This window comes from Panthera leo, chromosome E1 (assembly GCF_018350215.1).
Source record: "Panthera leo isolate Ple1 chromosome E1, P.leo_Ple1_pat1.1, whole genome shotgun sequence".
NCBI classification, from domain to species: Eukaryota; Metazoa; Chordata; class Mammalia; order Carnivora; family Felidae; genus Panthera; species Panthera leo.
This window is the reverse complement of record NC_056692.1, coordinates 26,678,043-26,702,216: the sequence shown is the minus strand read 5'-3', so window position 1 is coordinate 26,702,216 and position 24,174 is coordinate 26,678,043. Positions and strand designations below refer to the sequence as shown.

The window sequence follows — 24,174 nt, the reverse complement described above, 5'->3', positions numbered from 1 at the left end:
GCCCCTTTGAATCAGCATTTTTGTATCTGTTGGATAAATTCCCAGTAGTGCAATTGCTGGATTGTAGGTTAGTAAGTGGTGAAACAATATTCTCTTCCACCTAGTTCCCCACTCCTCTGCAATCATCAGCATAAATTCCTTTGAGCAAAGGATGATACAGGTGAAAAGTTACAAGACCTTGTAACCCTTTTGAGTTATAAGACCCTGAACTTTTGAGTTTCAAGAACCCAAGGGCCTAAAAGATTCAAGGTATGGAGTTCATGCCATCAACAGTGGATTTGGAAGAATAGATGAAGAGTGAGGCTGCTGACTCCACTCAGGACTAATAGAATGTTTTGGGGCCCAATAGGATGTGGGCACAAAGAACAAGTGTTCATGAGAATATACATGGAATGTGTAGGCCATAGGCCTGAGAGAGAGCCCACCTTATTGAAGGGGTCAGCAGACCCAAAGAGGCCCTACTGCCAGGACCAGGTAGGCATCCCAATACCTAGCAGGGCTTAGGTAGGAATGAACACATGGCAGTTTGAATAGATGCCAACCAGAGACATAACATTATGTCCACCTCTGGAACTTAGGTGCAGCCCAGGAAAAGGCAGGAGGGGGACATTCTACATTCACTGAGATTAAGTTTCTGCCATTGGGTGAAATGGAGGCTCAAAATAGGAATTAAATCTAGTGATATAAAAATAAAGTTAATTTTTTTTAACTTCATGTAAGACTGATTTTAATTTAATTTCAGCACTTTCCTAGAAGGGACTGTCCCAGATCTGTAACTGTTCAATGTTGTATTTACTTCACAGTGTATCAAGCACCAAAAATAAAGTTAATTTTTTACACTCCTGAGTTAAGATCTTAAATCTATTAAGATCTAAATATGTTCTCAATGTCTTACTATAATGTTTTGAAATGTAATATCCTTCTTGTATCTGAAAAACTGTAGGCTGCCTTCCAAAGATCATGCCTAGAAAAAAGATGTCATTGTCCTTTGAGGCTAATTACACACTACACAGAGGTAAATGCTTTAACCACACCTGGGTAGATTTAAAATATATACTTTATTTGGAAGGGCTGCTAAATTTGTAAGAAAACTACATTTTAGCATACCCATTAGTTAAATGTATAGATGCTAAGTTGTGTAGACTTGCTTTACGAAGATGGGCTCTCTCAAACACCACCATCTTAGATAATTCAGCATTCAATGCAACAGCAAAAACATAACACGTTAAATCTGGCTGGATGTAGATAGAGACTGGCATGTTAGATTTAGTACAACTGTAGAATTAATACTCAAAACCCCCATGCTGCACAGTTTTCCCATATGCTACATAAAAATGCTATATAGTTTCTCACTCACAAGCTGCTCTACTAGGGTGCTATCTGATTTTATGCCTTCAACTTGCTTAATGTTTTCATTTATATACAATAGAGTTTTACACCACATCAGTCAAACAACCTATTGCAAAATAATTTATGGTAAAATCATAATAAATTTGTACAAAGTATTGATTTAGCATTAATTTTCAAACTGTGAAAGTCAACGAATTATAAATCTGTAAATAAGCCAGTGAAGCAAAAGACATAAATGACAAAAAAATTAGTCATTGTGTTGTATATTTGCTTTTTAGATAGCTACACAGAGAAAATATATGGGAGAAGACTTCATAAAATTTAAAATTAGTAACATAAAAATAACATAATACACAAAGAAGTAGACTATCTCAACAAAATTGTGAAGAAAATCACCCAAGAATCTGGTTCATAATGTTGACATACTGGCATCACTGTTCAGTTGAATGATACCCTGCAAAGGAAAGCAACTTCACACTCTTATTCTTCCAAAAAAATTTGGAAATAGATTGATAACACAATCTATTTAATTCTCAGAATATCATGTTTCTATTTGTGTGTGTATGTTTGAATATCTTTACTATTTAAAAGACCACATTGAAGACATTATCTTGGCAATGCAATAGTCCAAACCCCAGTAGATGTGTGAATCTCCTCTACTACATGCTTTATAATAGACAATCACCCAGCCTAGGTTTGATCACCTGCAGGGATGGGAACTCACTATCTTTGATACATAATGGTCTATTTGTCTTAGCTTTGTCTGGTTACTTAGAGTTTATGGCAATGCCAGTTCAGTCTCCATATTGGTCAGAGAAAACCTTTTTTCTAAGACCATATTTACCAGATCCTTTGCAACCCAATCTCAGTGGTATCAAATGGGCACAATAGAGATAAGAGTCATTATGTAAATGAAGATACCATTATCATTGTTTGGAAAAAAAGTTAAGCCCTTCATTTTGGCACATTTTATTGAAAATTGGTATCTTCATTAGGTGCTATTAGTTTAGTGAAAAAAAGTCAAGGTTTTCATTTGGAAAATTATGTCATGAGAATGTACATTCCTGTCAAGGGTCCTGAGATCCACTGTGATTGGACTAGTTTAGGTTTAGTTCATGTGCCCACCATTGGCCAGGGGAATGGGATGCATTAGGCCTGGTTATGTGCTTTAACTCTAGGCCCAGGAGTAGTATCTAATTAGGTCACATTGAATGTGACAGTGAGCAGTGAATCACAAAGGAAAATAAGGGCTGTGATCAGGTCTACTTTGAATATTGTGCAGGGCTGTGCACTGCACAACTCCCAAGGGTCCACCATTCACACAGTCCACAATGTGATTGGCACCCTCTTGGAGTTTTTCAGTATATAACCTATGCAGCTATATGCTATAATACTAAGCTGTGACTTGTAAAAGAAATAATAAATGCTGGAGAGGCAAATTACAAATGTCCTCCATACTGATTAACTACTTTTGCTTATCTATCTGTTCCCCAAAAGCTTAAGAGGATACTTGTGATCTTCATTTTCAATCGTTTCTCTGGTCTATTTATGTATATTGTCTCTAAACCCGTAGTTTTCTTTTCTTTTCTTCCTGCTACAATCTGCACAAAGAATGACTTTCAAGGGTAGCCCAGTTGTTTGGGCATTTGACTTCAGCTCAGGTATGATCTTGTAGTTGGTGAGTTCCAGCCCCACATTGTGCTCGCTGCTGTCAGCACAGAGCCTGCTTCAGATCCTCTGTCCCTCTCTCTCTATCCCTGCCTCTCTTGCACTCTCTCAACAATAAATAAACATTAAAAAAAAAGAATAACTTTCATACAAATTTACACCTAGGTTATGTACAATCTTGAAGTGTGTTCTCGAACTCTACTCTTTTGTCACTCATTCAAGAAAGTACATCTGTGGTCTACTGAGCACCACAGGAAAAGAGAGCCATGAGCCTCTGGGGAGTGCAGTGTTCATGAAGTGAGTCCTGCTCTTCCCCACAGCAATCAAGTAGAGAATGTCTTATAAACTGTGTTTTTAGAGAGGTACTGCAAGCAGGGGTTACTGGCATTTTAGTATCACAGATGTCCACACATCTGTTTAGGTGACACCCCTGACCTATCACCTGTGCCTGTCTGAGCAGAGGAAGAGTAACTATGAGAGAAATGAAGAGAGAGATTGAGACTGGGCTTCGTGGAGCAGCCTACATTCTCCTGTATCAGAATAGGGATGTGAGCATTTCCCAAGGGTTGGGGAGCTATAGAGGCAGCTACCTGTCCAACTGAGTTACTCATTGGCTGAAGGTACCCCAACAGCAAGAGGCTGAAGGAGGTGAGGACAGAGGCGGCAGAAGTGAAGCTGGAACCAGACCTCTCAAGACTGAGAACTAAGTTGTGGTGAGGCCCCATCAAGATCTCCATAGAAACCCATATAGTAGCCTTAGAAAGAAGTGGGCAATTGGACGTCTGCCACACAGAAGATAACTTTGGTGGTCATGGTGGTGAGCTACCCAGATCTCCATTCAAGAAAGAACTTGCTTTTCGACTGCAGGGAGTGCAGTTAGTTGCCACTGCAATATCTCCAGGATTAGATGCAGAATTTGAGCTGGGCCTATGCTTTTACTGGGTAGCCCCTGGTCAGTGACAACACAGCAGGAGTAGTAAGGCCTGGCTGCTTCTGCCTGGTGCAAGACTCCTCTAGTATGCAATCATTGCTCCAGAGCTCCTCATAGGTTAGCTGAGACTTTATCAGAACTTCATCGCAGTCTGAGGTTTTCCCTGTCCCAATTATGTTTCCCCCACCCTATCCTTTATTTTTTGCAGGCTTTACTCCTTGGTATCTCATATGCCTAACCCTGTTGCAGCATCTAGTTCTTGGACGACACAGCATCCTTGGACGACACAGTATCCTTGGCCAGTTAGCATTTACCAGAGAAATAATGACAAGCTACTTCCATCCCCAGTTAGAGAAAGAGATGTTTGCCTTTTTCACCCTTTCTGCCACTTCCAGCAGCTGGTGAGTAGGACCAGAAAGGTGAGGAGAGAGAAGTAAAGCAGATGATGGGTCCTTCCCACTCCACATCCTTCCAGTTTTGGGTCAAGCCTGCCCTGGGAAGGAAAGGGGTAAAGAAGAAACGAAGTCAAAATTAGGGTTGCCAGATGTGCAAATAAAAATACAGGACATCCAATTTAAATTTGAATTTCAGATAAATAAGGAATAATTTTTTAGTATAAGTATGTCCCAAATATTGCATGTTTCTTAAATACAACACTTAAGTTTGAAGGTTTTACCAGACCTGGGTTTTTTTTTGTTGTTGTTTTTGTTTTTTAAGGGCTAGACTTTTAATATTTCAAAAAGGATCAGAAAGTTATAGAATCTGCCCAAGATGTTGAAAGGAAGAAAGAGATTCAACATAGCACAGTTGGGTCCATGAGAGAAAAAAAAAAGTTTCAGATTTGTACCCCTGAGGTGAAATTCTTCAATGAACTGGTTATATACATAAGCACATAAAGCAAACTTTTCCAACATTTCTATATTAATTGTGATTAGTAACAATTACTAGTTGCTAGAATGCAACAACAGCTTGGTGTCTTCCAGTGAACCTGGCTCTCAGAGACACTTAAGTGGAGCATCATTTATGGAATTCAAAGGGTGGAGGGGCACCTGGTTGAGCGTCTGACTTCGGCTCAGGTCATGATCTCATGGTTTGGGGAGTTTGAGCCCCACATCAGGCTTGTGGCTGTCAGTGCAAAGCCAGCTTTTGAATCCTCTGTACCCTTCTTTCTCTGCCCTTCCCCTGCTCATGTGGACGTGGGCATGCACGTACTCTCCTCTGTCTCAAATGAGCATTAAAAAAAAAAAAGTCAAAGGGTGTAAAAAACCTGTTTTTTTTAAAGAATTTATTTTTTTAATTATGAGAGAGAGAGCGTGCACACACCCACGTGCGTGAGTAGGGGAGGGGGCAGAGGAAGAGAGAGAATCCCAAGCAGGCTCTGTGCTCAAGCACCAAGCCCCACAGGGCTCAATCTCAGGACCCTGAGATCATGCGCTGAAACCAAGAGTCAGATGCTTAACTGACTGAGCCACCCAGGTGCCCCCCAAAAACCTTCTTATACTCTCAAAAACTCTTAGAGCTGTCCATAAGAAGATGAAAGAAAATAATTTTGTCCTTTTGCCCTGCACTTGCTTGAAACTTCTGAACCTTTAACTTGGGGTAACAAGTTCATCTCATCAGCTTCTAGCCATTGTTGCCTACTGCAGAAGAAGAAGTAGCAATGCACCCTCTTCTCTCAGCTCTCTGTCAAGGTCAGCAGCTGGAAAGAGCCTAGAGTGGAGAGGGTGGAACTTAAAATTACTGATGAAATACATTTGTTCTGAGAAGCTGAGGAGCTAGTTCTGAAGGAATAAACAAGAGACAATTTTCAGAGGGCAAGAGAACAAAGTATAGTGAAGAAATATAGCTCAGACACACATTTTGTATGTATTGGAGTGGGGCAGGCAATTACAAGTTTATGCTTGTGAATGAATTAATTAATTGAACAAACATATTTCTTGGTTCTGGAATCTTTTTTTTTTTTTTTGGTTCTTGAATCTTAATCACATCTGTAAAGAGTATTTCCATAATATTTATGTAAAAACATATATGACTGAGAAGAAACATACCACAATGCTATTTCATACTTGAAATATTTTGAATGATTTTTGGTATATTCTTTTTCTATGAACTGTGTATATATCATTTTTATGATTCTTTAAAAAAAATTTTTTTTAACGTTTACTTATTATTGAGAGACAGAGAGACATAGAGCGTGAGCAGGGGAGGGGCAGAGAGAGGGGAGACACAGAAGCAGGCTCCAGGCTCTGAGCTGTCAACACAGAGCCCGACGCGGGGCTTGAACCCATGAACCGTGAGAGCATGACCTGAGCTGAAGATGGTTGCCTAACCAACTAATCCACCCAGGCGCCCCTCATTTTTATGATTCTTAAACAGACCCATTTGTACTAGCATTTTAATACTATAAATAAATGCTCATAAAATATATTTTTTATTTCTTTTGACTTTTTGCTATTTTCATTGTTTATAGCAATGCAGTGATTAAGAATATTTTTTCATCTGAAATTGACTTGCAAATAATTACCTACTAGCATGCGTCAAATAGTTGTATAAATGGAATGAATAATGGAGAATTCTGATTTTACCCCATACACTCCCATAGCCTTATTGAAAAGTGAGGTTTGTAAATTAATGATTTCATGTTTGGGGACACCTGGGTGACTCAGTTGGTTATACAACTGACTTCCACTCAGGTCATGATCTCAGGGTTCGTGAGTCGGATCCCCGCATCAGGCTCTCTGTTGTCAGCATGGAGTCTGCCTCTGATCCTTGGTCTTCCTCTCTCTCTCTCTCTCTCTCTCTCTCTCTGCCCCTCCTCTGCTTGAACTCTCTCTCTCTCAAAAAAAAAAAAAAAAAGAGAATATTCATGTTTGAGTGTAAAAGACCAACCTAAATAATTTATATGTGCTACTATATTAACACAATGTAGTATACTTTAAGTGAAGGAAGTACTGGATTAATAAGAACCATCAAATTTACAATTCTTTTCATATCAGGCATTTCATAGAGAAATATTCTATAAAGGCCACATAGAACCTGAATTCCGTAAAATCCAGGTAATATATTGGTCTCACATCTGTAAATCAACAATTTGATCTTTACATGGATGCATTCTACTCTATGCCTCATAAGAAATTTAAATTGAAAGTTATATAGGTTTTATATTTTTTTCAATAGAACAATAAAATCCCAGCATAGAAGTCATCAACTGAGCCTCAGGCCTCTAGGCAGAAGCATAATTAAGTCATCTTAGACAGGTAATTGTCCAGCCCAATGAGTGTCTATAACATGCTCAGTATTCCATTCCTATAAGGATCTTTCAACAGAAGTTTCTGTATTATGTTTAATTCAAGTATTGCCTTTCAGTTTAATCCCACTCCATCTGACTTTATATTACATATATGAATTCATCCCATTGTAGAAATTTATGCAGTAAATGTCCTTATTCCATCATTTCATTTTACTCAGTATCACCCTGATGAGAAAAGTGTTTCATTTCATATTTATCATTAATGTTATTTGTGTATTTTAATTCATTTTCTTCTCTTTTGTCAGAGTGTAATGATTTGCTATTACATTGCCCATTTAATTGATATCTGTATATGGTGCTTTCTTTTGATATGGTTTGCTTTGACAAAGCCAAAATGGCTCTCATATATTTATCTGTAATTTATGAGTATACTAGGTTGTAGTGATTTGAGTTCATACAGATGGCTTACCTTGGGTAAAATTACTGAATGCTGAAATGTATGTGGATGAGAGAATATGATCATCTACTATCATATCTAAGATTTCTAGCAACCTATAATTTTACTAGTGTTAAGTTGTTTTCTGTGCCTGGCACAGTATTTGGGGCTGGGAACAGAAATTAGTATGAATAATAATTTAATCACTGGGATGCATCTCCTATTTATAAAATATCCCTTAAAAGATGACAGTGTTAGTCTCTAATCTGTCTAGACAGCATGGTGCCCTGCATTCTCCTTCCCTGTCACACCGAACCACACTTGTAGCTCCAGACAACCTAAATATAACATGTAAGCAAGGATGGGTTTTCATCAAAGCAACCCTATCTGAGAAATGAGGAAATAACCAAAGTACCAGCTGCATAGGTTATGTATAGTGGGGAATGTCTAGAGATGAAATTAAAAGTGCCACACGCTGAAGGGCTTTGTATATCATACAAGAGAGTTTGGGTTTTGTTCTTAAGAAGAATCCATTGAAGGGGCACCTGGGTGACTCCATCGGTTAAGACCCCAACTTTGGATCAGGTCATGATCTCACAGTTGGTGAGTTTGAGCCCCACATCAGGCTCTTGGCTCTCAGCGGGGAGCCCACTTTGGATCCTCTGTCTCCGTCTCTCTCTGCCCCTTCCCTGCTCACGTGTGCATGCAAGCTCTCTCTCTCTCTCTTTCTCTCTCTCTCTCTCTCTGTCAAAAATAAACATTTAAAAAGATGAAGAAGAATTAATTGAGGCAGGGACCTTGAAGAAGTATTATGCAGATTTAGATTTTAGAAAGAGCATTCCACGGGAGAACTGTGGACTTGGAGGTATACAGGTATAAAAATGACAAAGGCTTAATCTAAGGCAATGATGTGGGAATGAAGGGAAGGGGTGGAACTGAGAATTATGAAAGAGACTTATGAAAGAATAAAGAGGATTGAGTGGTTGATTAAATATGGAAGAAGAAGAAAAGATTTGGATGACTCCCAGGTTTCTGATTTACACTTTGAATTGCATAGTCATGCTAGAACCTGCAACATTATATGGCTTCCTTGAGTCATTCCATGCAGGATTTCCTTACTGAACCAAACATGATTCTTGACTGCAAACAATAAAAACCAGAGCAGCTGGGTGGCTCAGTTAGTTAAGCATCCGACTCTTGATTTTGGTTCAGATCATGATCTCACGGCTTATCAAATCGAGCGCCACATTGAGCCCCACATCCGGCTCTTGGCTGACAGTACAAAGCCTGCTTGGGATCTCTCTCTTCCTCTCTCTTTGTCCCTCCCCTGTTCATGCTCATGCACACGCATCATGCACACTTGCACATGCTCTCTCAAAATAAATAAACATTTAAAAAGAAAAAACAGAACTTAATTAAAAAAAAAAGGAAATAATAAAAACCATCTCTGATGATCGTAGGTATAAAAGTAATTTATGGAAGGTGTCTGAAAGAGAGTGCTAGTTGTTACTTAATTTCTGTTCTTTCCTTTTTACTCAGTACTGCCTACCAGAATAAAGACCACATTTCCCAGCCTCCCTTGCATTTAGATCTGGCCTTGTGACTAACTTCTCATTAATGAAATATAAGCAGAAATAACATATGCTACCTCCTGCACTTATCCTTAAAGGGTGGAAGCATATGGCTCTTCCCTTTTCCCATCATATATGTGATGGCTGGAGCTCCATTTTGGACTATAAGGAAGAAGTCTGTACCTTTAATTAAAAAAAAAATTTTTGTTTTAGGGGTGCCTGAGTGGCTCAGTGAGTTAAACATCCGACTTCAGCTCAGGTCACGATCTCATGGCTTGTGGGTTCAAGCCCCGCCTCGGGCTCTGTGCTGACAGCTCCAACTCTGGAGCCTGCTTCAGATTCTGTGTCTCCCTCTCTCTCTGCCCCTCCCCTGCTCATGCTCTGTCTCTCTCTGTCTCAAAAATAAATAAAAACATTAAAAAAAATTTTTTTTGTTTTAATGTTTATTTATTTTTGAGAGAGAGAGAGAGAGAGCGCGCGCACAAGTGGGGGAGGGGCAGAGAGAGAGAGGGAGACACAGAATCCGAAGCAGGCTTTAGACTTTGAGCTGTCAGCACAGAGCCTGATGTGGGGCTTGAACCCACAAACTGCAAGATCATGACCAAGGCTGAAGTCAGACAGTTAACCCACTGAGCCACCTAGGCACCCTTATTCGTGGAATTTAAGAAACAAAGCAAACGAACAAAGAAAAAAGAGACAGACAAAGAAACAGATTCTTTTTTTTTTTTTTTTTTTTTTTTTTCAACGTTTTTTATTTATTTTTGGGACAGAGAGAGACAGAGCATGAACGGGGGAGGGGCAGAGAGAGAGGGAGACACAGAATCGGAAACAGGCTCCAGGCTCCGAGCCATCAGCCCAGAGCCTGACGCGGGGCTCGAACTCACGGACCGCGAGATCGTGACCTGGCTGAAGTCGGACGCTTAACCGACTGCGCCACCCAGGCGCCCCCAAGAAACAGATTCTTAACTATAGAGAACGAACTGATGGTTACCAGAGGGCATGGATGAGGGGTGGATGAAATAGGTGAAGGGGATTAAGCGTACATTACTTGTAATGAGCATTGGGTAATGTATAGAATTGTTGAATCACTATATTGTACACCTGAAATGAATAGAACACTGCGTGTCAGTTATCCTGGAATTAAAATAAATAAGTTAGTCAATTAGTCATGAGAATGAAAAGTACAACATGGGGAATATAATCAATAATATTGTAATAACACTGAATGATGATAGGTAGTAACTACATTTGCAGTGAGCATATATATAGGATTGTCTGATCACTATGTTGTACACCTGAAACTAATATTACATTGTATGTCATCTATACTTTAATAAAAAAAATTATACAGGTAGACATTAAGGACTCATTAAACTGACAGAAGCCCGGAGGGCTTTGAAAAAAGGCTGAATACAGGGGAGACACGGAGATACAGTTTTAGCACCATGCTACTGCTGCTGGGAGCAGTCTGATTCCAAATGCCCCTAGCCTTTGGTTTAGACACTCAAGATGCAAAATTCTAGCAGAGAGCATTTTATTGTTTGAGTTAGGCCATGTGTCTTCTCCCTAGTGACACCAAAGGGCAGCTGGAGAAAAGATCTGGTGGTCCTCTGTTTCCATAGAAAGCCTCAGCAGTGGGACATGTGTGGCAAGGATAGTCCACACATTAACAAAACACACAACATGGAATTTCACCCAAAGGAATATTGAGCTACTGACAGAGGGAAGGCAAGGATGCTGGACACACACAAAAAACAGCAAATATGGACTACTGAATGAAGGCAAATTAAGAGAGGCTATTTTTCCATTTAACTTAAAACTTTCTTATTTCAGTGCATCCATTTTGTCATAAAGCACTGCATTTTTCTTAAACAATACGCTTACTTTAAGTGGCACACATTTATCATTTCTTCTTCTAAATTCTGTTGCAAGCAGATTCACAGGCAGTTTATAGCACTCATATGCTCTATCCTACTTTTTGGCAATAGCATCATGAAAAATAATGGCAACATTGCATAAAAGCTACAATTAAAGTTCTGTCTTTAGATCTTCAAAATACCTTTTAAGAATAGTAGGAGTATTTTGTATGTATTAGAAAAACCTCTTAGTGACTGAAAAATTATTAGCATTTTTTCAAAAGCCAGTGTCAGTCTTGGCAATCTCGTATATTTTCCAGCTTTACTGAGCTGTAATTAAGTTGTGTAAGTTTAAGGTGTACAATTTGTTAACTTGATATACTTACATATTACAAAATGATTTCCACAGTAGGATAGTTAACTCTTCCATCATCTCACATAATTAACATTTCTTTTTTGTGAGTAGAATATTGAAGTTCTACTCTTAGCAACTTTCAAGTATATATTACAGTATTTTTAACTAAAATCACCATGCTGTACATTAGATTCCCAGATCTTACTCATTTTACAACTGAAAGTTTGTACTTTTTACCAATATCTCATTTCCCAGCCCCAGCCTCTGGTAACCACTATTCTGGATAGGACTTCCAACACTGTGTTGGATACAAGTGGTGAGAGTGGGCACCCTTGCGCTGTTTCTGATTTTGAATGAAAAGCTTTCAGTGATTCACTGCTGAGTATGATGTTAGCTGTGGGCTTATCATATATGGCCTTTATTACATTGAGGTACATTCTTTTTATCCCAGTTTATTGAGAAATTTTATCATGAAAGGATATTGGATTTTTCCAAATGCTTTTTGTGCAGCTATGGCTATTATCATATGATTTTTCTTTCATTCTACTAGTGAAGTCATATTTATTGATTTGCCTATGTTGAACCATCCTTACACCCTGGGATAAATCCTTCTTGATCATGGTGTATATGATCCTTTTATATGCTGCTGAATTCAGTTTGCCAATATTTTGTTGAGAATTTTTGTATCTGTATTCATTAGGGATATATGCCTATAATTTCCTTTTTTGTGTGTGGTATCCTTAGCTGACTTTGGTAGAAGGGTAGTGCTGTTCTTGTAAAGTGAATTTTGGAGTCTTTCCACCTCTTCAATTTTTTGAAGAGTTTGAGAAGGATTGGCTTTAACTCTTCTCTAATGTTTGGTGGAATTTACCAGAGACACCATCTGGTTCTGGACTTTTCTTATTGGAAGATTTTTGATTACTGTGTCAGTCATCTTACTCATTATTAGTTTGTTCAGATTTTCTATTTCTAAAGATCAGTCTTGGTAGGTTTTACATTTCGAGGAATTTGTCCATTTATTTTTGGTTATCCAATTTGTTGATATATAATTGTTCATGGTAGTCTCTTATGGTCCACTGTCTTTCGGTGGTATTAGCTATAATATCTCCTCTTACATTTCTGATTTTATTTAATTGAATCTTCTGTTTTTCTTAGTCTACTAGAAGTTTTTCAATTTTGTTTATACTTTCAAAACGCACCTCTCTAGTTTGTTGATCTTTTAAATTGTTTTTCTGGTCTCTATTTCTGCTATTAATTTGTTGTTTCCTTTTTTTCTGCTAACTTTGGACTTAGTGTGTTTTGTAGTAACTTAAGATGTAAAATTAGGTTGTTTGAGATTTAAAAAAAATTTTTTTAATGTTTTTATTTTTGAGACAGAGAGAGACAGAGCATGAGCAGGGGAGGGGCAGAGAGAGGGGGAGACACAGAATCTGAAGCGGGCTCCAAGCTCTGAGCTGTCAGCACAGAGCCCAACACGGGGCTCGAAGTCACGTGAGCTCATGACCTGAGCTGAAGTTGGACGCTCAACGGACTGAGCCACCCAGGTGCCCCTGTTTGAGATTTTTAAAAAATGTTTTATTTATTGTTATAAATTTTTCTCTTTGTTAATTGATTTCTAGTTTTAAACCATTGTGGTCAGAAGAGATACTTAGTATTATTTTACTCTTCTTAAATTTGTTAAGACTTGTTTGTGTTATAACACATAATCCGTCCTGGAGAATGTTTTGCATGCACTTGAGAACCATGTATTCTGGGGGCACCTGGGTGGCTCAGTTGGTTGAGCATCCGACTTTGGTTCAGGTCATGATCTCACAGTTCATGGGTTCAAGCCCTGTGTCAGGCTCTGTGCTGACAGCTCAGAGCTTGGAACCTGGAGCCTGCTTCGGATTCTGTGTCTCCCTGTCTCTCTGCTCTTCCCCTGTGCACACTCTTTCTCTCTCTCTGTCTCTCAAAAATAAATAAACATTAAAAAAAAGAAGAAGAATGTATTCTGCTGCCTTTGGATGGAATGTTGTATATATATTAGGTCCATTTGTCTAAGGTTTAGTTTAGGTCCAACATTTCCTTACTGATTTTCTGTCTGGATGATCTACCATTGTTGAAAGAGAGGCATTGAAATCCTCTACTATTATTGTTTCATTGTCTGTTTCTCCCTTCAATTATGTTAGTATTTGCTTAATATATGTATGTGTTCTGATGTTTGGGGAATATATGTTTATGCTTTTTTTTTAAGTTTATTTATTGAGATAGAGAGAGAGCGTGCATGCAGTCAGGGGAGGGGCAGAGAAAGGGGGGCGGGTGAGAGAGAATCCCAAGCAGGCTCAGTGCTGTCAGCACAGAGCCCAACACAGGACTCAATTTCATGAACAGTGAGATCATGACCCAATCCAAAATCAAGAGTTGGGTGCTTAACAGATGCCCCTGTTTATGACTGTTATACTCTCTTGATGAGTTGAACCATTTATCATTATATAATGAGCTTCTTTATCCCTTGTTATAGTTTTTGGCTTAAAGTCTATTTTGTGTGATATAAATATAGCTTTCCTGTCTCTCTTTCAGTTTCCACTTGCATGGAATATATTTTTCCACCTCTTTAAGCCTATGTGTGTCCTTTTTTTTTTTCTTAGGTTTATTTATTTATTTTGAGAGTGAGAGACAGAGAGAGCACGAGCAGGGGAAGGGCAGAGTGCAGGCTCTGCACTGTCAGCGCGGAGCCCAACTTGAGGCTGGAACTCATGAACCATGAGATCATGATCTGAGCCAAAACCAAGAGGCAGGTAGATAAAAATCTTTATCTTTCCTTCATTGTGAAGGACAGTTTTGCTGAACAGAGTATTGTTGGTAGGCATTTTTTTTCCTTTAATGCTTAAAAATGCTTAAAGCATTTTAAATATATCATCCTACTCTGCCCTGGCCTGTAAGTTTCTGCTGAGAAATCTGCTGATAGCCTTATGAGGGTTCCCTTGTACATTACAGGCATTTTTCTTGCTGCCTTTAAGATTTTCTTTGTCTCTGATTTTTGAGTTTTATTGTAATGTGTCTTAGAGAAGACCTTTAAGTTGAGTTTTGGGGGGACCTATGAAATTCATGAACTTGGATATCCAAATCTCTCCCCAAATTTGGTAAATTCTCAGACATTACTTCTTTAAATAAGCTTTCTACCCCTTTCTGTCCTTTGTTCCTCTTTTCTCCATTTGGAACTACAATAATTTGCAGATTGTTTCTTTTGATGGTATTCTATAGATCACATAGGTTTTCTTCATTATTTTTCATTCTTTTTCGTTTATCCTTCTCTGGGTAATTTTAATTTCTTTGTCTTCTAATTCAAAGGTTCATTTTTCTGTTTGATCTGTTCTGATGTTGGTGCTATTGCATTTTTTTCATTTCATTCATTATATTGTTCAGTTCCAGAATTACTGTTTTTATTTCTTTTATGATTTCTATCTCTTTGTTAAACCTCTCATTTTGTCCATGTATTGTTTTCCTGATTTTGTGGAATTGCCAATGCTTTCTTGTAGCTAATAGAGTTTCCTTAAAACAGCTATTTTGAATTCTTTTTTGGGTTAGTCACAGATATCCATGTAGTTAGGATCAGTTACTGAAAGGTTATTGTGATCTTTGGTGGCCTCATGTTTCCTTGATTTTTCATGTTCCCTAAAGCCTTATGTTGCTGTCTTCACATTTGAAATAGCAGTCACCTCCTCCAATTTTTACTAACTGCCCTCTCCAATTGTCCAAACTTACAACAGCTGAGAGGGACTGGAGTTAGTTCATTGGCCACTGTAGGGTCCATAGCTGGGAGTGAGGCCTATATACCTATAACCTGATTCATAGGTGGGTGAGATTCTTCTAGATCCCTCAGCATGTGGTGCTTAGTCCCACAACGTCCATAAAGACACTTTTGTCCAAGGATGGATGCCAAATTGTTCTTTTTTGGGGGAGGGATATAAACAAGGGACATCTTATTCAGCCATATTGCTGAATCTAGCAATCTTGTGTTTTATTGCAATATTTTATTGCATTTCAGAAAAAAAATCACAAAGAATTCAGCCTCTTAATTTATTTTTCAGAAACTTAATTATGTCCTCCTGAACAGGAAACTATCACATGGACCCAAAATATAGTTGTTGAAAATGAGTATTATTTGAAATCAGCTCAATGTCTTTACTGTTCTGTTGCAGTTATCTGACAACAGAATTATTCTTAATACCTGTTTTTTTAATGCCTCTGAAATTAGTAATATTAACTGAGATGCCAATAATTTATAAATAAGTCTTAGTGTTGTTCAAAATTAAGAAATTATTCACAGTCAAAAAAAAAAAAAATAAAATAAAATAAAATAAAATTATAACTACTAAAAAAAAAAAAAAAAAAAAAAAAAAAAAGAAATTATTCACAGTCACACCAAATAAAACATCTGGCTTTGTAACTCCAGTACTTTCATAAAAGTACTTAGTAAAAACAGAAAGTTTCTTTCCTTTCCACACTCACTCCTTCCTTTCCTCCTTCTCATTCATACATATCTGACCTAATAGTGAAACATGACATTTTATACTATTTCTAATGAAAAATCCTGTGCCTTTTTGGAGGAAGAATTTTTAAAAATAATTGTTTAGGGGCACCTGGGTGGCTCAGTTGGTTAGATGTCTGACTTCCTCTCAGATCATGATCTCATAGCTTGTGGGTTCAAGCCCCACATCAGGCTCTATGCTGACAGTCTGTTTCAGATTTTGTGCCTCCCTCTCTCTCTGCCCCTCCCCCACTCACACTGTGTGTCTCTCTCTCTCAATAAATAAATAAATATTTAAAAAAAAAAAAAAAAAAAGAAGTCCAAGTACCCAGAGATCACTGTAATGTGAGAAAGCCCAAGTTAGTCCTATGGAAAGTCTGCATGGAGAAAGAGAGACAGAGAGACAGAGAGACAGAGAGATTGATTCTTGGCGACTTCTCAGCTGTTCCATCTATTCTAATTAAGACACAAAACATGAGTGAAGAAACCGTATACTGGACATGCAACTCAGTTGAGCCTTCAGATGACTCCAGTCCTAGTCTCTTATTGCAATCTCATAAAAGACTCCAAAAGAGAATTCTCTGGTTGAGCAAATCAACCTGTAGAACTATGAGAGATGATAAATTGCTCTAAGTCACTAAGTTTTGGGGTGGATTATTACACAGTAATAGATAAAGGAACATTTTTATATGTAGAGCCTTCTCTTCTCTTTTAATGCCAGATAGTATTCTGTTTTATAACATATGCCACAATTTATTTAATCAGTCTTCAGTGTTTTATTATTACAAATAATAGCACACTGAATATCTGTACATATGTTATGCATGTTATGTATATGGTGAAAATATACTTAAAGGACAAATTCCTAGAAGTGGATGTTGGCTCAAAGGATTTATGCATGTGTAGTTTTTTTAGATATTTCACAATGGCTCCATAGAGTTACATCAACTATCATTCCCTATTTTCTCATATTACTTGTATAGTGTGAAATCAACTTGTTTGCTTTTTTTTTTTTTTTTGTCAGTCTTCTAGGTGAAAAAAATGATATCTCAATTGTAAGCTTGTTTTTTTTTTTTTTTTTTTTTATGTTTACTCATTTTTCGAGACAGAAAGAGAGAGACAGAGCATGAGCAGGGGAGTGGCAGAGAGGGAGAGGGAGACACAGAATCTGAAGCAGGCTCCAGGCTCCAAGCTTTCAGCACAGAGCCTGATGCAGGGCTCAAACTCACAAACCATGGGATTATGACCTGAGTTGAAGTCTGGTGCCCAACCAACTGAGCCACCCAGGTGCCCCTCAAGTGTAGTTTAAATGGGCATTTCTTTTATTATGAGAGAATTTGAGCATCTTTTCAAATTTTTAAGTCATTCATTTTCCTTCTCAATGAATTGTCTGTTCATATTGTTTTTTCTGCTAGATTGCTGGTCCTTCTGATGAGGGAGGTTGTGGCAAGCTGAGGGCAAAGTACTAACAGCACCCCCCACCCTCAAGTGGGATATGTGTGATGTTCCTCAGACACTCCTGGCTATCCAAGAACAAAGGAAAGGGGTTTAAGTGCTTACCATGGTGATGTGGGAAACTAAGGCAAATGAAAAATTAAATTCCAGGGTGGCCTGGGTGGCTCAGCTGGTTAAGTGACCAACTTCGGCTCAGGTCATGACCCCATGGTTTGTGGGTTCCAGCCCCGCATAGGTGTCTGTGCTGACAGCTCAAAGCCTAGAGCCTGGAGCTTGTTTCAGATTCTGTGTTTCCCTCTCTCTCTTTCCCTCCCCTGCTTGCACTCTGCCTCTGTCTCTAAAAAATAAATAAACATTAGAAAAAAAAGAAAAAGAAAAATTAAATTCCCTTACTGCCTACAGCCCATTGACAAGTCCTTGAAACAGGCAGAGTGACCTCCTTCTGCCACAATCAGCAGCTGTGATGACACTTTGCAATGGGCAAAAGGGAATCTTGATTTAACATTATCCTGACCCCCCCAGGATCCTGTAAGTCAACTTTAACATATAAAAATTCCTTTGGAAACTTCCTTTATTTCAACTACCTCAAGATATATGCTGGCAATCATGCTCCAAGCTTGTAGCCCCTTGATACACATCTGAAGGGTCTCATGACTGAGGTTTTACTAAATGGTAATAACTGGCGTTTTCCTAACAACACCTAGCCCCTCAAGGTCCAGAAAACCTCGCTTCCAAAATACCTTAGAGACTTAATCTATCCCTAACTCTTTCCCAACCTGAAGGTATAAAATCAGTTACACATCTTTCTGCCCACGGGTCCTGTCCCCATGCTTTAATAAATTCACCTTTTTGGACCATAGACATCTTCAAGAATTCTTTCTTGGCTGTTGGCTCCGAACCCCCGTCATCACCCCAAAACCCCATCATATCTTTTTATTGATTTGTTAGGGCTCTTTAAAGAAATTCTGTCTCTGTAACATGCTGCAAATTATTCCTAGTTTTTCATTTTTCCTTTGCTTATGATGGTTTTTAATTATGCAGATTTTAAAAAAATTGTTGGAAGGACATTTAACATGAGATCTACCCTCTTAATAAAAGTTTAAGTGCACAATATTTTTATATATAGGCACAATCTTTACAGTATGAAACATTTTTTATACAGTAGAATTTATGAATTTTATTTTTGGTATTTTCTGGGTTTTGGATCATACTTAGAAATGCTTTCCCTATTTCAATAAGATTTAAACCTTTTTTCCTAGTACTTTAAAAAATATTATATCTTTTATCTGTCTGGAATTTATTTTGGGGTAAGGAGTGAGGTAGAAATCAAACTTAATTTTTTTTCTTTTTAAAATATTTTTAATGTTTATTTATTTTTAGAGACAGAGACAGAGTGTGAGTGGGGGAGGGGCTGAGAGAGAGGGAGACACTGAATCTGAAGCAGGCTCCAGGCTCCGAACTGTCAGTACAGAACCTGATGTGGGGCTCAAACTCACGAGCCATGAGATCATGACCTGAGCCAAAGTCAGCCGCTTAACCGATTGAGCCACCCAGGCGCCCCTCAAACTTAATTTTTTCCATGACCAGCCATTTTTTTCTACTATCATGTATGAAATACATATATTCTTTCTTTGCAAAGCATCATTAATAACCACATCTAGCCTAGAAAAAGGACTTGTATGCCGGCATTACTAGCATAATACTTTGTAGGTGGCACCAGAAATGGTACAGAACTTTTTGCATGATTTATCTCATTTAATCTTCAAAGAATTCCTAAATCTACGATGTATTCTCATTTTGTGCCTTGAGGACCCTGATTTTTTGAGTAGTTTAAGTAATTTTCTCAAGGGAATTTGGCTAGGGTGTGGCAGAACCAGGATTCAAAACCAGTTCTGTCATGCCCCAAATTCTGTTCTTACTTGACAGTACTCTATAATAGAGTGGTGATGCCTGGTCCGAAACCACTATGCCATTCAGCTTACCTCTTCATAATAGGCACTTAAAAAATACTTGATTTAACAAATTAATAAAAGTCCCTTTTTAACTAAAAAAAAATCATGATGCTATTTTATGGCTCCAGAGAACACCTGCTTCAGAGAAAAGTCTTGCTGGGAAGTAAGTTGCCTTGTGCTGCAAACCTGCTGATGCTTGTGGGAGTGTGCGTGTCACCTGTTATCTGTCTACTGTGTGTATTATCACCCTAGTCCCGTCAAAGTGGCTGAGAAATTTGTTTGGTAACTGAGATATCTAAGAATGTTCAGTTCAAATTCACTCTGATCAGCTACAGATCAGAGGTTCCAACAACCTCCTCCTTGGATTTGATTAATTCGCTAAAGCAGCTCACAGAACTCAGAAATATCTTACTTACTAGATTACCAGTTTATTGTAAAAGAATATAACTCAGGAACAGTCAAATGGAAGAGATGCATAGGGCAAGGTATGGGAAAATAGACACGGAGCTTCCATTGCTGTCTGAGTACACCACTATCCCTGACTCTTTACGTGTTCACCAACCCAGAAGCTTTCTGAACGCATGTTTTTGGTTTTTTTTTTAAGGAGGCCTCATTATATCAGCATGACTGATTAAATCATTGGCCATTGGTGATTGAACTCAATCCTCAGCTCCTCTCTTCTCCCTAGAGGCCAGGGAGGTGGAAATGAACTTTCCAACCCTCAGTCACGTGGTTGGTTCCCCTAACAACCCATCCCTATTCTTAGGTGCTTTCCAAGAGTCACCTCGTTAACATAAATTCAGCTGTGGTTGAAAGGGATATATTAGAATATCAAAACACCTTTGTCACTTTCATCACTTAGGAAATTCCAAGGGTTTTAGGAGCCCTGTATCAGAGATGGGGATAAAAATAAAATATGCATTTCTTATTACAAATCACAATATCATGATAGTATTAAAGTTTCATTCCTGGATAACTGAACAAATTATAGCTTTAAGTTTGCACATATTTAATGTCACTTTTAGTTCTGAATTTGGTATCAAAATTTTGAATTTCAGGAAGATAGTGCCAAGTAATGGCAATAATGAGGTCATTAATGTCAATATATTTTTCTTAAATCCTGGTGTTCCGGTTATAGTTTGTTAATAAATTTATTTGGTATATTTTGTCCTCTTGATTTTTCTTTTATTTTTCTTCCCTTAATATGGTGTTAAAATTCAACTGAGTAAATTTGAAGATCTAACTTGCTTTATTCAATGATTTATGAAGCAACATGTCATCTAGCAAATAGAAAGAAGCTCCAAGTTGGTGTACAAAAATGTAATGGTTTTTATAGACAGACGGGGGGTGGAAAAGGAAGTTTTCTAACAAAGAATGGATTGTTTTAAGTAAAGATACCTTTCTTTGGGGGGAGGGCAAGGGTCTGTCAAGCAGATTACCTCACTAGTATTGATCAGGAATTTCCAGATTGGCTAAAGGTCACATTCCTGGGAAAGGTTGCAACTTCAGTTCAATCTTGTTTTGCTGTCATGAGGGTAAATGACTCCATTTTGGGCCTATTGTGGCCTAAATTCCCTTCTTTTGATCAGACTCAACCTAATTGAAAGATAGGATCAAAATTGAAGGCATTTGCACCTTGCTCAGCTACTGCTCTGTAGTTGTGGCTTTTACCAATCCTCTGTGTGATATTCATAGGTCATGATTTTTTTTTTTCTCTTTTTGCTGAATCCCTGTAGTATTTACGAATTATGACTTTAGGTTCACAGTTTTTAGTTGTCATTTTCTTCATTCCTATCCTGGCATGCAAGTTTTAGTGAGATCATTTGCTTGGTGGTTAGTGTCTGTGAAAATGCATCTATGCTTTTGAGAGAAGACAGTGCACCAGAAAGAGTAGTATACTTACTGCAAGCAGGATAATTCCTGATGTCTGGAGTGTACTTCTGACCCAAACCAATCAAAATCAAATAAGTCAAAGAAAGATATGTTGAAGGAGTTACCTTTTTTTTTTATTTTTTAAAGTTTTTTTTTTTTTTTTTTCCAACGTTTTTTTATTTATTTTTGGGACAGAGAGAGACAGAGCATGAACGGGGGAGGGGCAGAGAGAGAGGGAGACACAGAATCGGAAACAGGATCCAGGCTCCGAGCCATCAGCCCAGAGCCTGACGCGGGGCTCGAACTCACGGACCGCGAGATCGTGACCTGGCTGAAGTCGGACGCTTAACCGACTGCGCCATCCAGGCGCCCCAGGAGTTACCTTTTTAAGCCAAGTTGCTTGCTCAGTGATCTTATATAATTGAACTTCCAACTTCTCCAAAAGTGTTAATCCAGGTGCAGCAGATGGTGTTGACCATAGCACAGATGATGAGGTTTCGGGGTGATGGGGGATTCACGGGTTTCAGAGCTGACAGCCAAGAAAGAATTCTTGAAGACATCTTTGGTACAAAAAGGTAATTTTATTAAAGCATGGGGACAGGACCTCTGGGCAGGAAGAGCTACAATGGGGTTGTGTAGAATGGGTGGTTATATACCATGGACTTGGGGGAGGTAAAATCAAAAGGGAAGTTTCCAAAGAGACTTTCATATGGCTAAAGGCTTACTGGAGGCCTAGCCACCACCATGCTAAGGTTGTTTTTCCCTCTAGCAAAGCATTAATTTTAAGACAGTAGGGAGTTCCTGGACTTTAGGTCGTGGATGGGCTTGCCTTTTTCTTGTAAACTGGTGGAGACTTATCAGTTTAACCATTTGTTTTCTGTCCATTCCTTAGTCCTTGGATAGCCAGGAGTGCCTGAGGAATGTCACATATATCCCACCTAGGGGATATAGTGCTGTTAGCCTATACTTTGCCCTCAGCTTGCCCTACACTCCCTCATCACAGAAACGTCCTCACTCAGCTAAAGGATAATAAAAGGCTACCTTATTATGAAGAACAACTTTGGCTGGAGAGTCTATGGGCTCTCTTTGTTGGGCAGCTATGGTCGTAGCAGTGGATGCTGTAATATTTTCAAGAATTTACATTTACTCCTGACCAGAAAAGTAGGGATCTACTAAAGGAAGCTAATTTTGAATCATGAATACTTCTTGACAGGTCTTTTATAACTTGATGTAAATTCAGGGGAGTTGACCAGTGGGGTGTCTGTCTATAAACAGTTAGGGACACAATTAGATAACCTAAGAGGCATTGTCCAATTATGTGCCAGCCATTTGGCATTCATAGACCCAAGGAGAATGATAACCACCACAGACAAAAATAACTCCTGTCAGGGCACAATACACTTCCACTAAGGTGACACTGTTAATGGCAGAGATTGTTGTATTTATCTGTTCAAGCCAGGGGTCATTTAGGCTTTCACCTAGCCTGAAGTAAAACATTGTTCTAAACTCTAGACTGTACCCTTTCTAGAAATAGCCTGGAGATACAGATGGTGGTATTCTCTTTCCAGGCCAATGCCAGAGTAAAGGAAAGGAAGAGAAGAAAAGGTTTTATGATTTTTTTAAAGTTTATTTATTTATTTTGAGAGAGAGGGAGAGAGGAAATGCCAAGAAGGCTCCACGCTCAGCATAGAGCCTGACTCAGGGCCCAATCTCATGAACCATGAGATCATGACCTGAGCCAAAATCAAGAGTCAGATGCTTAACTGACTGAACCACCCAGGTGCCTTGAAAGAGTTCTATGTTTAGTTAAAGTATGAAATCTTGATCTGGCATCTTGGTAGGAAGCAGTCTGCTTCAATGCCAACTACTTCTCTTCCAAGTCAATTTGATTTGGAGGTCTCCAGCATTTGAAATTTTTTAAAAATGTTTATTTATTTTTGAGAGGTGGGGGCAGGGGCAGACAGAGATGCAGACAGTATTTGAAACAGGCTCCAGGCTCTGAGTTGTCACCACAGAGGCTGACTCAGGGCCTGAACTCAGAAGCCATGAGATCATGACCTGAACTGAAGTCAGATGGTCTCCAGCATTTGTACAGGACAGGTATCAGGTGAAGCATTCTTTAGCAGTGAGATATACTATACTAAAGGTTCAAGCCTGAAGTTTAGTAAAGAGGACTTGGTATAATCCCTTCCAAGGAGACCAGGGAGTGCTTTGTTCTTAATCATTCAAAATCAGAAGGGTGGGAGAAAAATGGAAATATTAGCTTGGAGAGTTTTCCAGATATTTAGGGAAACTAGAAGCACTTAGGATCCAGTTTAGTTTTCAGGTATGTAACAAAACCTCAGAAAATTAACAGGATTGGAATCTAATATAGACAAAGGTGAAAACATAATATCTTTCTCTATAATTGTGTCTATTTTTTTAACCAAAGACAATCACAGTAAAAATAACTTATCTGCATTAAACCAAAAGAATTTGGTTATTTCTCTAATGTGTAACATTTTAAGATGATAGCTAGAATTATGACTGATAACATTATACCAGGACATATCAGATTTCTAAGAATTTTACACAATTTCTAGAACACTTATATACCCATGCAAATACAACATAAATAAGGCTTAATATTATTTCTTATTTAACAGTGTTTCCTATGTAATTTAACATATCAAATAAACTTAATTAGTTTAACATTTTTTTTTTTTTTTAATAAGGAGGCGGAACAAATCTTTTCAGATGTTCCAGGGACCCTCTGAAAAATTGCAAAGTTAGTTTGAGGTCAAAAATACTTCATTTAGAATTTGATTTTAGAAAGTTTTGTCATAGATACTGAAAGGCGTTAGAAACACCTAGTAAAATAGGATCATAGGTCACTGTAAAATAATACTTAGTTATCTATTTAACCACAGTGACAGTTAAAAACTTTTCAGGCAAATAAAGAAATTTTAATAGTTGGGGCATCTGGGTG

General features: G+C 38.3%; 1 long non-coding RNA gene across 1 annotated transcript; it reads right to left on the bottom strand.

Moving 5' to 3' along the window:
* Nucleotides 1-4,244: 4,244 nt before the first annotated feature.
* On the bottom strand, nt 4,245-21,760 carry LOC122205972. Its single transcript, XR_006196321.1, has 2 exons — nt 21,589-21,760; nt 4,245-4,442 (listed from the first exon to the last, which is right to left on the bottom strand). It is a non-coding gene; the product is annotated as an uncharacterized LOC122205972 (long non-coding RNA).
* Between the last annotated feature and the right edge of the window lie 2,414 nt (nt 21,761-24,174).